The sequence below is a fragment of the Lithobates pipiens genome, unplaced genomic scaffold, assembly GCF_037356315.1.
Source record: "Lithobates pipiens isolate NorthernLeopardFrog02 unplaced genomic scaffold, aLitPip1_a1.2 Scaffold_19, whole genome shotgun sequence".
NCBI lineage: Eukaryota > Metazoa > Chordata > Amphibia > Anura > Ranidae > Lithobates > Lithobates pipiens.
In genome coordinates this window covers 518,886,504-518,903,945 of record NW_027507764.1, presented here as the reverse complement: position 1 = coordinate 518,903,945, position 17,442 = coordinate 518,886,504, and positions in this window count along the sequence as shown.

Here is a 17,442-nt window from a genome sequence, read left to right as displayed (position 1 = left end):
CTCTCGTGTCCCACCCACCCATTCCCTTTTTCTTTTAATTTCATTCTTTACATTTCATACTTGGGTATGCCCCCTTTTAGGCATACTGACCACGTGACCTTTGGCACACTTCAGGTCTTTGTTTCCTTGTTGCTCTTTGTTCCTTTCCTCACCATCCACAGAGTGACTCTGAGTACAAGTTGGTTAATTAGACAAGTCATCCAGTGTGTTCCTGTGAGCAGCGGAAGGAAAGGTTGGTAAGGATTATGAATGGGTGGGGGCCAGGGAAGTGCTGTATGGGTCCATTTAAATCGAGAATTGGACTGCAAGTCTAGTAACATTTGCGGGGGGACTACGACCCCCATGGCCTCCGATTTCAAGAAGTATCCCGTATATCTGGAATTCCCGAAGGAGATTTGGCATGGAAACTCTGGGATTCGTCAGCGAGAACAGCATGTCATCCACGCAGGCAGATATCTTGCACTCAATAGTACCCATTTGGAGTCCCGTTATGTCTGAGTTTTGTCGAATTGTGGAGAGAAAGGGCTCCAATGACAGTGCGAATAATAGGGGCGACAGGGGGCAACCCTGTCTGGTCACATTCCCGATGTCAAGGGGAGATGAGAGCACCCCATTCGCTTTGAGTTGAGCTGAAGGGCGTGAGTATATCTTACTTATCCATGCCAGCATCCGTTCACTCAGACCTATATGGCGAGGGACCGAGAACATGAATGTCCATTTGACCCGATCAAAAGCCTTCTCGGCATCAGTACTCACGAAAAGACAAGGGGTCCCAGATGACTTTGCTTTATAGACCAGGGTAAGCACCTTAATGGTGTTGTCCCTATCTTCCCTGGTGGGAATAAAACCTAAGGCCGCATACACACGCCGGGACTGTTCGCTCAACTTTGTCCGCTGAATAGTGTTTCGGCGGACAGTCCGCTCGTGTGTGGGCTTTCAGCGGACAGTTTCAGCGGACAGTCTGACGAACAAAGTTTTTTGGAAATTCCGAAAAACTGTCCGCTGAAACTTGGTTTGAGCGGACAGTCCGCCCGTGTGTAGGCTTGTTCGTCAAACTAAGTCTCGCGCATGCTCAGAAAGAATTTACACGCCGAAGGTTGCATAGCAGTGTATAGGACGTCGTTTTCTAGTCCCGTCGTACGTGCCGTTCACGTCATCGCGCACGGTTTCAGCGGACTGTTCGTTCGTCGTGTGTGGGCAAGTCCGTCCATGCTAATTTTGAGCGGACTGTCCGCTGAAACTGTTTGACGAACAAAGTTGAGTGAACAGTCCCCGCGTGTGTACGCGGCCTAACTGGTCAATATGTATAAGGGACTGCAAGTGCTGTGCCAATCACGTGGCGAGGATTTTAGAGAATAGTTTTAGGACCGAATTTAGGAGGGAAATGGGTCTGTAGCTCCCACATAGGCCCGGGTCTTTGCCCTCCTTAGGTATCAACGAGATGTGGGCTCTAAGGGTATCCGTAGGAAAATCCCCATTCGAGCTCAGAGTATTAAATAAATTCACCAAGCGCGGGCCGAGAATAGGGAGGAAGGTCTTATAGTATTGTGCGGTATATCCGTCAGGGCCCAGAGCCTTACCCACCTTCGGAGGTCCCACGGCCATCTGGACTTCTTCCAGTGTGATCGGGTCCTCCAAGTACTCCCGTGATTCCGATGAGAGGGTTGGTAGACCAGAATCGGTTACATATCTGTCTATATTGTCCTGTCCGGACCCTGAATCGGGCAGGTTGTAGAGATCAGAGTAACATTTTTCAAAGACTTTGGATATTTGGGTTGGGGTAGAGGCCCTCTGGCCATTCTCATCTATCAACTGTGGTATGTAAGAGGCAGATTTCAACTCATTTACCGACCTGGCTAAGATTTTTCCGCATTTGTCCCCTGACTCCTACGTCAGTTTACGACAAAACTGGAGTGCCGCTTTCGCTTTATAATGGAGTAGGTCAGTAATCTGGGTACAGAGTGTCCCCAATTCAATCTCTAAGGTCCGTGACGGGGCATGTTTATGTTTCGCTTCCACAGAGGCAAGTTCACAAAACAGATTAGCAAGCTGTTCATTCCGTGTTCGTTTGATGCGCGCCCCGTGCCTGATAAATACCCTGCGGAGTACTGACTGTGAGCCTCCCAAATTATCTCCGGGTCGCAGTCCTGCATTTAGTTTTCTTGGAAATAAAGGTCAAATTCCCTGATCACATCTGTTAAAACTTCCGGTATCTGGAGGAGGCTCTCATTAAGGTGCCAGAATAGAGACCTAGGTGAGGGGTTCCTAGAGAGGGTGTAGGTAAGGGCTACATGAGCGTGGTCGGACCAAGTAATATGGCCGATGGAAGAAGAGCTCACCAAGTGCAGTTGGTCATGTGGAATCAAGAAGAAGTCTATCCTCAAGTATGATTTGTGAGGGGAAGAGCAAAAAGAGTAGTCCCTTTATCCGGAGTGTTGCAGACACCAGACATAAACTAATTGGTCATTCAGTAAACACTTAGTAATCCGCTTTCTAGAGGAAATGAGGAGCGAGGAGCAAGAGGCAGAAGTGTCAACCGATGGCGAAAGGGGACAATAAAATCCCAACCTAATATCAACTGGCCCTCCCGAAAGTCACATAATCTGTGCAGGGTAGTTCTGAGGAATGTGTCTTGGTGATCATTGGGAGCGTACACAGTGGCAAATGTAAAAAGGAGCTCTCCAATGTGGCCCCTAAGAAAAAGATATCGGCCCCCAGGGTCCACCAGAGAATCCTGGAGAACCGAGGGGAGTCTGCTAGAGATCAGAATGGAGATTCCCTTGGTCTTAGAGGAGGGGTTAGTAGAGTGGTAGACCTTAGCGAAGGATCTTGACCATAGAAAGGGGAGGCTAGTATTTTTAAAATGTGTTTCTTGTATAAAGGCCACATCAGTACAGGAAGTCTTCAGTTCTCACAGGAGGATCCACCGTTTTTCAGAGGAGTTCAGTCCCTTAACGTTTAGAGAGGTGACCTTGACGGAGTCTGCCATCGCTCCTCGGGGAGGGGAAGGGGGACGTCCGAGAAAAGCAAAGAAAGTTTAACCAAGGTAGGTATTGGGTAGGTAATGGATGGCGGGAACTAAGGGGGAGAAAGGAAGGGCAAATGGAAGGAAAGGTAAGGGGAAAAAGAGGCCGGGCACCTCAACCCCAGGGGGAGAGGGAAATTAAGGGTTGTCCGCACTCAACAGTACAGGAATTGTATACTAAAACAGCACAATTATGCTATAGCGCTTACCAGATGTACTGGGTTTAAAGCACTGGGTTTAAAGCGCCGTCCTACTTGGGATGGTGGGTAGACAGGTCGGAGAGGGAGCCCCCGGATCCCAGTCCCCCCAGTCCCGGCAGTGGTAAATGTCACGTCTGATACCGGTATGCAAATAAAAGACAATCAGTAACATCATAGAACCAAAAAACAATAGTATAATCAAAACAGAGGTAGAGCATAGAACTGTCAGCACTGAGGGGTCTCCTAAGCTCGCCCTAAACATAGGCATGCATGAGGGAGCCCGTCACAACAGAAAAGGCATCACAGAATGGGATCCACCACCCCCCGTCCCATACCCCAAAAGTACATGCAGCCCCCGAACAAATGCATTTCTCCCTTTGGCAGATTGTCCTCTCCTTACCCCCTCTCCTCCTTCCACGCCCCGGGGGAAAAGGGGGAGGGAAGGGGGGAAAAGAGGGGGGAAAGGGGGGAAAGGGGGAGGGAAAGGGGGGAGGGAAGGGGGGAGGGAAGGGGGGGCAGCAAGGGAGAGGGGACAAACATGTGGAAATGTCAAGTCCTTTAGCGCACTCACACCAGCAACCACCCGGACCCCATAAGTTTCAACTCCTCCCCTCCATGGTCACCACATCAAGATGAAAGAGGAGCAGCCCTGGTCGGTGCATGGAGAATCCGGCAGGCAAGGGGCTGGGGCCGACATCCCTCCATCCAACGGGAGACTTCACCCGAGCAGCAGTTCTGGGGCCCGCCAATTAGTGTCTCTCCTGCATCGCCATTCGGGGGCTGTGTAGAGCATCCAGAGGGAGGCTGGGACCACCCAAACAGTAAGGGGTAAATCCTCCAGGGGGGTCCAGAGTCAAACTGGAGGGAAGCAGTGTCTCGTACCAATAGGCTCAATAAATAAGTCATCCAGGGTGTCCCCGAAAGCTGCAGAAGGCAATGTCGGCAAAGAGTAGGTGGGGGCCAGAGGGTGGGGGACAAGGGGCGCAACCAGGGAGAGGGGACACATATGCGGGAATGTCAAGCCCTTCCAGTACAGCGCACTAGGTATCACTCAGACCCCCCAAAGTGCAACTCCCCCTTCTAAGGTCAAGACTCCAGAAGGGAAGATGAGCCGCCCTGGTCTGTACATGAAAGAACCTGCTGCCAAGGAGTTGGGGCCATCATCCCTTAATCCAATGGGAGATGCCACCGGCATGACAGCCCCGTGTCCTGTCAAGTGGTGCCCCTCTGACAATGTTGTCGGGGTATATGTGGAGCATCCAGGGGGAGGCAGAGACCACCCAAACAGTGAGGGGTAAAGCCTCCAAGGGGACCGGTGCCAGACAGGAGGATAGCGGTGTCTTTTACAAGTTGGTTAATTAGACAAGTCATCCAGTGTGTTCCTGTGAGCAACGGAAGGAAAGGTTGGTAAGGATTATGAATGGGTCGGGGCCAGGGAAGTGCTGTATGGGTCCATTTAAATCGAGAATTGGACTACAAGTCTAGTAACGTTTGCAGGGGGAATGCGACCCTCATGGCCTCCGATTTCAAGAAGTATCCCGTATATCTGGAATTCCCGAAGGAGATTTGGCAAGGAAACTCTGGGATTCGTCAGCGAGAACAGCATGTCATCCACGTAGGCAGATATCTTGCACTCAATAGTACCCATTTGGAGTCCCGTTATGTCTGAGTTTTGTCGAATTGTGGAGAGAAAGGGCTCCAACGACAGTGCGAACAATAGGGGCGACAGGGGGCAACCCTGTCTGGTCACATTCCCGATGTCAAGGGGAGATGAGAGCACCCCATTCGCTTTGAGTTGAGCTGAAGGGCGTGAGTATATCTTACTTATCCATGCCAGCATCCGTTCACTCAAACCTATATGGCGAAGGACCGAGAACATGAATGTCCATTTGACCCGATCAAAAGCCTTCTTGGCATCAGTACTCACGAAAAGACAAGGGGTCCCAGATGACTTTGCTTTATGGACCAGGGTAAGCACCTTAATGGTGTTGTCCCTATCTTCCCTGGTGGGAATAAAACCTAACTGGTCAATATGTATAAGGGACTGCAAGTGCTGTGCCAATCACGTGGCGAGGATTTTAGAGAATCGTTTTAGGACCGAATTTAGGAGGGAAATGGGTCTGTAGCTCCCACATAGGCCCGGGTTTTTGCCCTCCTTAGGTAGCAACGAGATGTGGGCTCTAAGGGTATCCTTAGGAAAATCCCCATTCGAGCTCAGAGTATTAAATAAATTCACCAAGCGCGGGCCGAGAATAGGGAGGAAGGTCTTATAGTATTATGCGGTATATCCGTCAGGGCCCAGAGCCTTACCCACCTTCGGAGGTCCCACGGCCATCTGGACTTCTTCCAGTGTGATCGGGTCCTCCAAGTACTCCCGTGATTCCGATGAGAGGGTTGGTAGACCAGAACCGGTTACATATCTGTCTATATTGTCCTGTCCGGACCCTGAATCGGGCAGGTTGTAGAGATCAGAGTAACATTTTTCAAAGTCTTTGGCTATTTGTGTTGGGGTAGAGGCCCTCTGGCCATTCTCATCTATCAACTGTGGTATGTAAGAGGCAGATTTCAACTCATTTACCGACCTGGCTAAGATTTTTCCGCATTTGTCCCCTGACTCCTACGTCAGTTTACGACAAAACTGGAGTGCCGCTTTCGCTTTATAATGGAGTAGGTCAGTAATCTGGGTACGGAGTGTCCCCAATTCAATCTCTAAGGTCCGTGACGGGGCATGTTTATGTTTCGCTTCCACAGAGGCAAGTTCACAAAACAGATTAGCAAGCTGTTCCTTCCATGTTCGTTTGATGCGCGCCCCGTGCCTGATAAATACCCTGCTGAGTACTGACTTGTGAGCCTCCCAAATTATCCCCGGGTTGCAGTCCTGCGTTTAGTTTTCTTGGAAATAAAGGTCCAATTCCCTGGTCACATCTGCTAAAACTTCCGGTATCTGGAGGAGGCTCTCATTAAGGTGCCAGAATAGAGACCTAGGTGAGGGGTTCCTAGAGAGGGTGTAGGTAAGGGCTACAGGAGCATGGTCGGACCAAGTAATATGGCCGATGGAAGAAGAGCTCACCAAGTGCAGTTGGTCATGTGGAATCAAGAAGAAGTCTATCCTCAAGTATGATTTGGAAGAGCAAAAAGAGTAGTCCCCTTCCCCGGAGTGTTGCAGACACCAAACATCAACTAATTGGTCATTCAGTAAACACTTAGTAATCAGCTTTCTAGAGGAAATGAGGAGCGAGGAGCAAGAGGCAGAAGTGTGAACCGATTGCGAAAGGGGACATTAAAGTCCCCACCTAATATCAACTGGCCCTCCCGAAAGTCACATAATCTGTGCAGGGTAGTTCTGAGGAATGTGTCTTGGTGATCATTGGGAGCGTACACAGTGGCAAATGTAAAAAGGAGCTCCCAATGTGGCCCCTAAGAAAAAGATATCGGCCCCCAGGGTCCACCAGAGAATACTGGAGAACCGAGGGGAGCCTGCTAGAGATCAGAATGGAGATTCCCTTGGTCTTAGAGAAGGGGTTAGTAGAGTGGTAGACCTTAAGGAAGGATCTTGACTGTAGAAAGGGGAGGCTAGTATTTTTAAAATGTGTTTCTTGTATAAAGGCCACATCAGTATAGGAAGTCTTCAGTTCTCACAGGAGGATTCACCGTTTTTCAGAGGAGTTCAGTCCCTTAACCTTTCCTTAGTTCCTTAGAGAGGTGACCTTGACTGAGTCTGCCATCGCTCCTCGGGGAGGGGAAGGGGGACATCAGAGAAAAGCAAAGAACCAAGGTAGGTATTGGGTAGGTAATGGATGGCGGGAACTAAGGGGGAGAAAGGAAGGGCAAATGGAAGGAAAGGTAAGGGGAAAAAGAGGCCGGGCACCTCAACCCCAGGAAGAGAGGGAAATTAAGGGTTGTCCGCACTCAACAGTACAGGAATTGTATACTAAAACAGCACAATTATGCTATAGCGCTTACCAGATGTACACTGGGTTTAAAGCGCCGTCCTACTTGGGTTGGTGGGTAGACAGGTCGGAGAGGGAGCCCCCGGATCCCAGTCCCCCCAGTCCCGGCAGTGGTAAATGTCACGTCTGATACCGGTATGCAAATAAAAGACAGTCAGTAACATCATAGAACCAAAAAACAATAGTATAATCAAAACAGAGGTAGAGCATAGAACTGTCAGCACTGAGGGGTCTCCTCAGCTCGCCCTAAACGTAGGCATGCACGAGGGAGCCCGTCACAACAGAAAAGGCATCACAGAATGGGATCCACCACAACCCGTCCCATACCCCAAAAGTACATGCAGCCACCGAACAAATGCATTTCTCCCTTTGGCAGATTGTCCTCTCCTTACCCCCTCTCCTCCGTCCACGCTCCGGGGGAAAAGGGGAAGGGAAGGGGGGAAAAGAGGAGGGGAAGGGGGTTTCTCCCTAGAAAACACCAACCCTGGCCCTGACAGAGGAGGAGGGTTAAATAGTCCCTCAGGCTCCTCCCACAAATACAGGCTGGCCTGCGGCCAGCCTTCCCACTTTTAATCGGAGTCTTCAAGTGGCAAATGCGATATTACTTAAGAACCAAGGCCTAAGGTGTGCCATGGCCTGGACGATCAGTATGCCTGAAAAGAGGGCAAAAAGACACAAGTATAGGTGGAAAAGGGAAGGTAAAGATCCCATCCATAAAATGACGTATGCCCAAATGCCAACTGTAAGTAACCGGTAAGTTACCGCTGTGAGAGTAGAACCCACCGACTCCTGACCTGGAGATGAGAGGGAACCCCCTAAGAGCCTGCAAGCTACGCAAACCCAAATGAATGTCCCGTGAAGGATAGGATGAGCTTGATGTCCAAGGTAACCCAGACATGAGAATGAACTTCTTGTGAATGAGAGGATACGTGGGGAAAAGGGAGCAAGGGCTGACCCGAAGAACCCCTGCAAGAAGATGGCTGAGCAGACTGAAAAAACCCAACACAAGACCGCCTGTCAAAAACCCAGTGAGGCTATTATAATTTGAATGAGGCTGGGGTAATAAGACTGGCTTGGGTATACGGCGAGGTACACCCTAGAAAAGAAAGAGAAAACAGAAAAGTCAAACAAGGTAATACAGATAGGCTAATGTTATTCCCCTAAGCCTAGTGTATACAGAAGAATGGCTAGTGTATACAGAGAGGCTAGTGTGTACAGATGACAAGCTATTGTTTACAGATAGGCTTGTGTATACAGAAGAGAGTCTGGGGAATTCAGTGAGGCTACAGTATGCAGAGAGGCTGGGACACCGAGACTATTGAAAGAAGGCAGGCTAGTGTATATAGGTTACGGGCACGTGTATACAGAAGACAGAGAGGCTAGTCTATATATATATATACTGGTGTACACAGAAAGATTAATGTATACAGAAAGGCTAGCGTGTGCAGAAGACAGGACTTTATTTTTTGCTTATGCAACTACTTCTAAATCATGTAAAGAGTTACAGTGCTTTTTTCCTATTTTGGTGCTGTTAAAAGGGCAGTGGTGTGTTGTCAGTGGTGATTTCAATGTGACAGTTAATGTGGAGAACTACAAATATACAAAATAGAGCAAAAGAGTGCTAAGTTTATTTTGTTAAGTCATTGACTGATAGACGTTCAGTAATTGGATGTTATTGGTTTGGCAGTACATGGTTTATTTTGATGTAAGATAGTTTTATTCTCTACCTATAGCCGAGTTTTAGACGACTTTATTAATAGCATTAGTCGCATTATTCATATTTATTATGCAGAGTGTAAGTATTGTAGTGAGGCGATATTGCTTTTGAAAGATTTGTATTATTATACATAGCATTGTTAGTAGACCAATAGGACAACTTACATGGCTTAATATTGCAGAGCGTAATTTAACAGGAAAGAAATCCAAATCGTTAGTTGCAGTACCTTCATAAAACTGAGTAATCGCTGCATTACTCTAAATTTAAAAGTGATTCCGGTAGCACTGAGAAGACTGATATTAGATGAGTGATCTACACATTTCGTTTACTATTGCAGAGAGATACCGGTTAAATGTTAATATCTTAATATGTAATGTGCTGCGTGTAAGGTAGAAATAAGATGGTTTTGTGTGAGTTGGTTTACCAGGATTTAGAGATCGTAATCTGGTTATTCTAATAATAAATATAGCAAAATAACTCAGATTAATATTGAGACAGTATATACAGGTCGGGTTTAAGTGGAAAAACACGAAATAAGAGCAACGACGAGTGTAGGTTTTTATCAATCAGGTTCATTACGTGTCTTTAATCATGTAGTGAATATACCTCAAATATAGCATAAGGAAGAGAAAGGATAATAACTGGCAAAGGATGACATGGCAAAAAGACAAACTGCATTAGAAATGTGAATGTGAATTAGACATGAAATGTCAATCCCCATTGGTTACTTACAGGTAACCATTAATAAAGTTAACACAGCTACGTACAGCAAAGTTTCAGCTAAGCAGCTAAATATCCCTTAATATTGCTGAGCTTAAGTATTGCAGTTGAAAAGAGATCGGAAGCGTTTGTTGCAGTAGCTTCAAAATGACTGAGAAATCATTTCATTACTCTAAATGCAAAAGTTATCCCTGTAGCACTGGGTTATCTCTAAATGCTAAATGCACTCTAAATGCAAAAGTTATCCCTGTAGCACTAGACGAGTTATCGTTGTAGTACAAATGTATCAGTAACCTTGAACATCACTATTAATGTTCAAGGTTACTGATACATTATGCGGATAACCAGTGGAAACGGAAAACAGTCAGTGTAAGCCGTCTTCGTGCGTAACAAAATTAATGGAACGATTTTACACGTTGGAATTTACAAGCTACGTCAATTTACTCTCATATAATGTATACCCTTTAGCTGCTTAGCTCACACTTTACTGTATGTAGCCGCGTTAACTGTATTAATGGTTACATGTAAATAACCAATGGGTATTGACATTTCATGATAGACATATATACATATGCTTGATGTGAATGTAAAATAGTCTATTAATGTAATCAAACTTTATTGCTATCCTTTGCTACTGCAACCACTTCTCAATCAAGTAAACCGTCCCACTGCTTTTCTCACATTTTGCTGCGGTTAATAAATGGGTTGCCAGTGTTATGTGTTACAAATGGTTATCAGTGTGACAGTTAATATGGAGAAGAAGTAATACACAAAATAGAGTCAGAAAGAGAATCCAATTTCATAGAGGTAGAGAGATGGTTGCATTATTCTTAATGTACCGGCTGTAAAAGTTTTTAAAAAGATGGTTTTGTGTGAAGTTGCTTTAACGTAAAATTAGCTGTACATTATAACTATGGTTACGTTTACAATAATTTAGAGATAGTAATCTCTATAATATAATAAGTATATTGAGGCAGTATATATAGGTCGAGATAAAGTGAATACACAAAAGGGTTCAAGGGATAGTTCCAAAGTAATATCCTCATTAAGGCAGAATGTCGGAATAGCAATGAGATTAGATGGTTGCAACATAACACGAAATATGAGTACGGCGAAAATACAGAAAAACAGTACATTATTTAAGAGCACAGTAGAATATAGTATAAATTATTTAAGATTAAATTGATTTAGCTTGAAAAAATCTAAGTTTAAATCGTTGAGTAAATCGTTGAGTAAATCGTAAATTTATCAGCTAAATTAACTCTGAGATTATGATTAATTTGACAGTTCATTACGCGGTCCTTTTCACTGGTATAATCATTATTGTAATATCAGTAATTGCTATCAGTAAATGTTAAAATTTTAAGACGGTTTAAATTAGGATGTGGAATTGATATGGATTTAAAAGCGGTACATTAATTTTCTGAAGCATATGGCAGAAAGACGGCTTACACTGCTTTTCTCACATTTTGCTGCGGTAAAAAGAAATATTTTGTCACTGTGTTTTAACTGTGACTTATTTGCTTATGTCATGACAGCTTCATACGGGTTGAGCAATAAAACAGTTTTATTAAGATGTAAGACTAGTTTTATTCTCTACATATATGCTTTTCAGAGAGTTGTATAATACAGACGACCAATAGGACATTTAAATGGCTTATTATTGCAGGGAGGAAGTATCGCTATTAAACGGTAAGAGATTGAAAGCTTAGCTTGATAGTCTAAATTTAAAGGATATGCCGGTACCACTGAGAAAGCTTATATTAGACTAGTTGATCTTTGCCTTACACAATCCTATTATTATTAGTAAGATCCTAGTGCAGAGAGATACTCAGTTAATGTCAGAGATACTCGGTTAATGTCAGATAAGCAATAAAACTGTTTACATTACTCTTAGTATGTGCAGCATTTCTGGTAACAAATGTATGGTTTTGTGAACATTTTGCAATACCGTACAATTAGCGGTAGACCTTATCGAAGTGAATAGATTTAACTGGTTTTGAGATAGTACTCTCTATTTCTAATAATAAATAAAGCAAAATCAGTCAGGATGGTGTGTCGTCAGTGGTGATATCAATGTGACAGATGATGTGGAGAATTACAAATATGCAAAATAGAGCAAAAGAGTGTAAAGTTTATTTTGTTAAGTCATTGACTGACAAGTCATTTGTTAAGTTATTGGCCGTTATTGTTTTGGCAGTACATAGTTTATTTTGATGTATGATAGTTTTATTGCATGATTGATGTGGATGATTAAAATCGTGTAGTGAGTATAAACTATATTTAGCATAAGAATGAAAAGGCATAACATGGCAATGAGACAAACTCCATTAGAGATGTGAGCTAGATGAAATGATGAAATGTCTCTGTATATCCAAGATTGTCTTCTGTTATCACTTAGCCTACCCTCTAAATTCACTAGCCTCTCTATATACACGAGCATGTTTTCTGTTTTCTGTGTATATTACTCTGTCTTCTTTATACCCTGGCCTGTCTTCTATATACACTACGCTCTCTGTTATACACTAGTTTCTCTGTATACACTAGCCGGTCTTCGGTATACACTAGCCTATTTTCTGAATACACTAGCCCGTCTTCTGTCTTCTGTACGCCCTAGCCTGTCTTCTGTATACATTAGTCTCTCTGTATAAACTAGCATCTCTCTATACCCCAAACTGTCCTCTGTAAACACTTGTCTCTCTTTATAGCCTGTCCAGCCTTTCTTCTGTACACACTAGCTTCTCTGTATACACTAACCAGGCTTCTATATAAAATAGCTTCACTGTATGCACTAGCCTCTCTGTATAATCTAGCCTTTATTCTGTATTCACTAGCCTTTCTTCTGTATGCTGTAGTCTTCTATATATACTAGCGTCTCTGTACACCCTTGCATCTCTGTAAACACTGTGTAAACTAGCCAGTCTTATGTATACACTCGCCGACTGTATACACCAGACTCTCTGAATACACTAAACCCTCTGTATACCACAGCCTGTCTTTTTTATACACTAGACTGTAAAAATTAGCTAGAATACACCAGCCTGTCTTCTGTACCCACTAGACACTCTGTATACACTACCCAGTCTTCTGTATACACTGTCAGCTTTGATGTATACCCAAGCCTGTCTTCTGTATACACTAGTTTGTCTATATGCACTGTCCTTTCTGTATACACTCAACCCTCTGTATACACTAACCTCTCTATATACACTAACATCTTTGTATATACTAGCCTCTCTTTAAACTAGCCTCTCTGTGTACCCCAGCCTCACTGTTTACTCTAGCATCTCTGTATACTCAAACCTATCTGCATGCACGAGTCTGTATTCACTAGCCTTTCTTCTGTATGCTGTACTCTTCTATATATACCAGCTTCTCTGTACACCCTTGCATCTCTGTAAACACTGTGGAAACTAGCCAGTCTTATGTATACACTCGCCGACTGTATACACTAGACTCTCTGAATACCTAGCCTATGTTCTGAATACACTAGCCCGTCTTCTGTCTTCTGTATGCCCTCTCTGTATAACTTAGCATCTCTCTATACCCCAAACTGTCCTCTGTAAACACTTGTCTCTCTTTATAGCCTGTCTAGCCTTTCTTCTGTACACACTAGCTTCTCTGTGTACACTAACCAGGCTTCTATACAAAATAGCTTCACTGTATGCACTAGCCTCTCTGTATAATCTAGCCTCTCTTTATACCCTAGATAGTGTTCTGCATACACTAGCCTCTCCGTAGAAGCCAGCCTTTATTCTGCATTCACTAGCCTTTCTTCTGTATGCTGTAGTCTTCTATATATACTAGCTTCTCTGTACACCCTTGCATCTCTGTAAACACTGTGTAAACTAGCCAGTCTTATTTCTACACTCGCCGACTGTATACTCCAGACTCTCTTTAAACTAGCCTCTCTGTGTACCCCAGCCTCACTGTTTACTCTAGCATCTCTGTATACTCAAGCCTATCTGCATACACAAGTCAGTATTCTGTATTCACTAGCCTTTCTTCTGTATGCTGTAGTCTTCTATATACACTAGCTTCTCTGTAAACCCTTGCATCTCTGTAAACACTGTGTGAACTAGCCAGTATTATGTATACACTCGCCGACTGTATACACTAGACTCTCTGAATACACTAAACCCTCTGTATACCACAGCCTGTCTTCTGTATACACTAGACTGTAAAAACTAGCTAGAATACACCAGCCTGACTTCTGTACCCACTAGATTCTCTGTATACACTACCCAGTCTTCTGTATACACTGTCAGCTTGGATGTATACCCAAGCCTGTCTTCTGTATACACTAGTCTCTTTATATGCACTGTCCTATCTGTATACACTCGACTCTCTCTATACACTAACCTCTCTATATACACTAACATCTTTGTATATACTAGCCTCTCTTTAAACTCGTCTCTCTGTGTACCCCAGCCTCACTGTTTACTCTAGCATCTCTGTATGCTCAAGCCTATCTGCATACATGAGTCTGTATTCTGTATACACTAGCCTCTCTTTAAACTAGCCTCTCTGTATACCCCAGATTAACTGTATACTCTAGCCTCTCTGTATACACTAGCATTTCTGTATACATCACCCTATCTGTATTCACTTGCCTCTCTGTATACCCCAGCCTGCCTCTCTATATACACTAGCTTTTCTTCTGAATTTAATAGTCCCAGTCTCTCTCTATAACCAAGCCTGTTTTCTGTATACATTAGCATGTGTCCTGTATACACTAGCCTGTCTTCTTTATTCTCTAGCCTAGCTTCTGTATACCTTAGCCTCTCTGTATAAACTTGCCTTCCTTCTATATACACTGCCATTTATGAGGTAAACAAAGAGTCTAGTGTACATAAACGACAGGCTAGAGTATAAAGAGAGGATAGGGTATACAGAAGAAAGCCTCGTGTATACAGAACACAGGCTAGTACCCTGAGCCTGGGTCAGCGAGGATGAGGAGCATTAGGAGGGCTTGGTCTTTCACATCCGACCAAGTGTTCAGCATGATGTGGCTCAACACGTCCAGCTGCCGAAAATAAGGACAAGCATGGGAGGCACACAACACACAGTGCTAGGTTCCTGCATTACAGAACCAGAACACCAGCAATAAGGGGTATCTTCAGGTGTATACTGTGCAGGAGGCACACAACACCCACTCTAACTTCTGCACTGCAGATGCATGTATTGCAGAAATTGAACACCAGTAATAAAGGGTAGCTTCAGGTGTGTACTGTGCAGGAGGCACATAACACCCACTGTAACAGTGCTAGGTTCCCAAGCAGTAAAGACACTGTCCATGCCTATCGTCCTCTTTCCCTGACCGCCGCAACACACTATACAAGGCCACCGCGCTGGCGGCCTTATATAGTGTGGGGTGTGTACTAAACCCCCTTCAGATATAATTGGCCACAGGAATCCTGCCTGTGGTCAATTGTGGCTCTCCTCTCAGAGGATGTCACATCTGTTCTTATTATATAGAACTTATTATGCTCCTCGTAAACTTTTTCAATTTGGCCGAACGGCCGGACGCAAGTTGCCCCCGGTGTGGGAACATGGGGGGAGACATGATGCACATGTTTTGGAGATGCCCGAAGTTGATCTGCTACTGGACGGAGGTGACAGGAACCATTGATCGGGTGTTTGGAACCTCCACCAGGATGGAGGCGAAGTATTGTCTCCTGGGATTAGTTGAAGGAGTTTGAAACCCGGGAAGCAGCCAGATGGCAGTTCTGAGATGCCTATTTCAGGCAAGGAAACTGATTGCCCAACCCTGCTTAGCCTCCAATGTTGGCAATGACTTGTTTTTTTTCGCTTGTTTCCCAAGATGACCATGTTGGCGTTTCTCAAGATGGTTGAGAGTGTCCAAAGAGATCGCCTATGGCCCCATCACCTTGAAAGTGCCCGATCTTGTATGATCTCGGAGGCTAAGCATTGTCGGGCCTGATTAGTAACTGGATGGAAGACCGACTGGGAAATACCAGGTGCCTTATGCTTATTTCTTGATCATACAAGGGTGTGTGGGTTATATAGCCACCTCTGGTGATTGGACACTGATTAACCCCCAATTAAGGAAAATTCCTTCCCTATATAACCCCTCCCATATGGGAGACACCTCCATTTTTTCGCCTGTATCTATGGTGGTTGGTCACGTAAAACATGTGCTATGAAGAAAGCTCTGTGCAGGTCCCTGCGAGGGCCTTAGGGCTACAACAAACCGGATCCATATCTCGGGCCGATATTTTGACTCCCAAGATGATATGATACCCAGGCCCCGTCATCTGAAGAAACGAGGTTTTGCCTGTAAGTCCTCTCCTATTGGAAGACTGGTCTCTGGGAAAACCAGACTTACTGTACTATTTACATAGTGGCACGAAAGTTTCTGGCAGAGTCTATTACAAGGTCCAGGTAGGAGGGTCTTTTGAGAAGGAACCCCAAAAAAAACCTGAAGTTGGCACAATTCTGCCCGCCGTGATGGGTGAAGGCTGGAATCTGTCTGTTTTCAGCAATTCCTGCGGTGAGGACAGGTAAGGGAAGTTAATCCTGTATAAATTATATTATGGATTTCTTCATTGAGTAGTTGTATGTCTTACCTGGTTTCCACCACTAGAGGGAGTAAGAGCGGCCTGATGCATACTTACATGCCTTTCAGATGCACACGCTCAGTGAAGCCTGATTCTTCCAGATGACTCACGTCTCCACTGCAATCTCTGCCACAATGAAGGTAATACAGGGGTCCCACGTAGTCTGGGGGTCCCAGGCAGCTCCGTTGGCAATTCCCTTCCCCCCTGGATACCGGCGGTCCTCGTGCATACGCGCACACGCGTGCATGCGCGCCGAGCTTGCTCCCATGCTAATGGAGGAGTGTGTTTCCGAGCCGTGTCGTTCGGTGTGCACAGCGCTGTACTGTGCAGGCGCCAGACGGCAGTTTTACAGCTCAGAGCATCAGGGGGCTGTAAGTGGAGACACAGGAGCTGTGGGCAGTAAGCATCCCATGGGATTGGATCCAGGCAAACCTAAGACCCCTACTCAGCATCAGGTTGTGCAGTTTAAGCATATATATTTATTGTGAGACTTTAAGCACAACAGTGATTGCACTTTGTACTAGTACCTCTGCTTTGTAGCTTAGGACTATGTCTCCTCGTAAGAGGGTCTCAGGGGGAGATAACAAGGGCACTGGTAAGTCACCGCCTAGTTCTAGGTGTTCTAAAAATGCCTGTAGGTTACCATCCCCCCCTGCAAGACTGGAGTCAGCCTCACAGGATGAGTCAGTGCCCCTGTCAGGATTTGCAGCCTCTCCTAATATTTCAGCCCCGGTATACGTCACTGAGGACTCCCTTAGAGCTACATTGGAGGGTTTTGAAGGGAGAATCATGAATTTTATTTCAGCTTCCCTGAAAGATAGCAGGAAAAGGGGTAGATCCCCTCCCTCTGCTGAGATTCCTCTTTCAGATGACACTTCTGACAATGAGGAGAGATCCCTATCTTGGGACAGGGATCTTGAGCAGTCGGATGAATCAGAGGAAGAGGAGAGAGTCCCCTCCTCGCAGGCGCTCAGAAAACAGGTGCAGTATTATACTGAATTGGTGCGTACCACATTCAGAATGCCTGCTGCTGAGATCGCTACGTCCTCTGTTTCTTCCCTGGGAGTCAGGAAAATCCCACAACCGGCCTTTTCCTTTCCAATTCATCCCTTAATGGATAAATTGTTGTATGAGGATTGGGGACATCCCGATAAACTGTTTTCTCCTCCTGAAAGGTTTTCTATGCTTTATCCTCTGGAGGAAAGTTTCACCAAGATATGGGGGGTCCCATCTGTCGATGCGGCTGTTT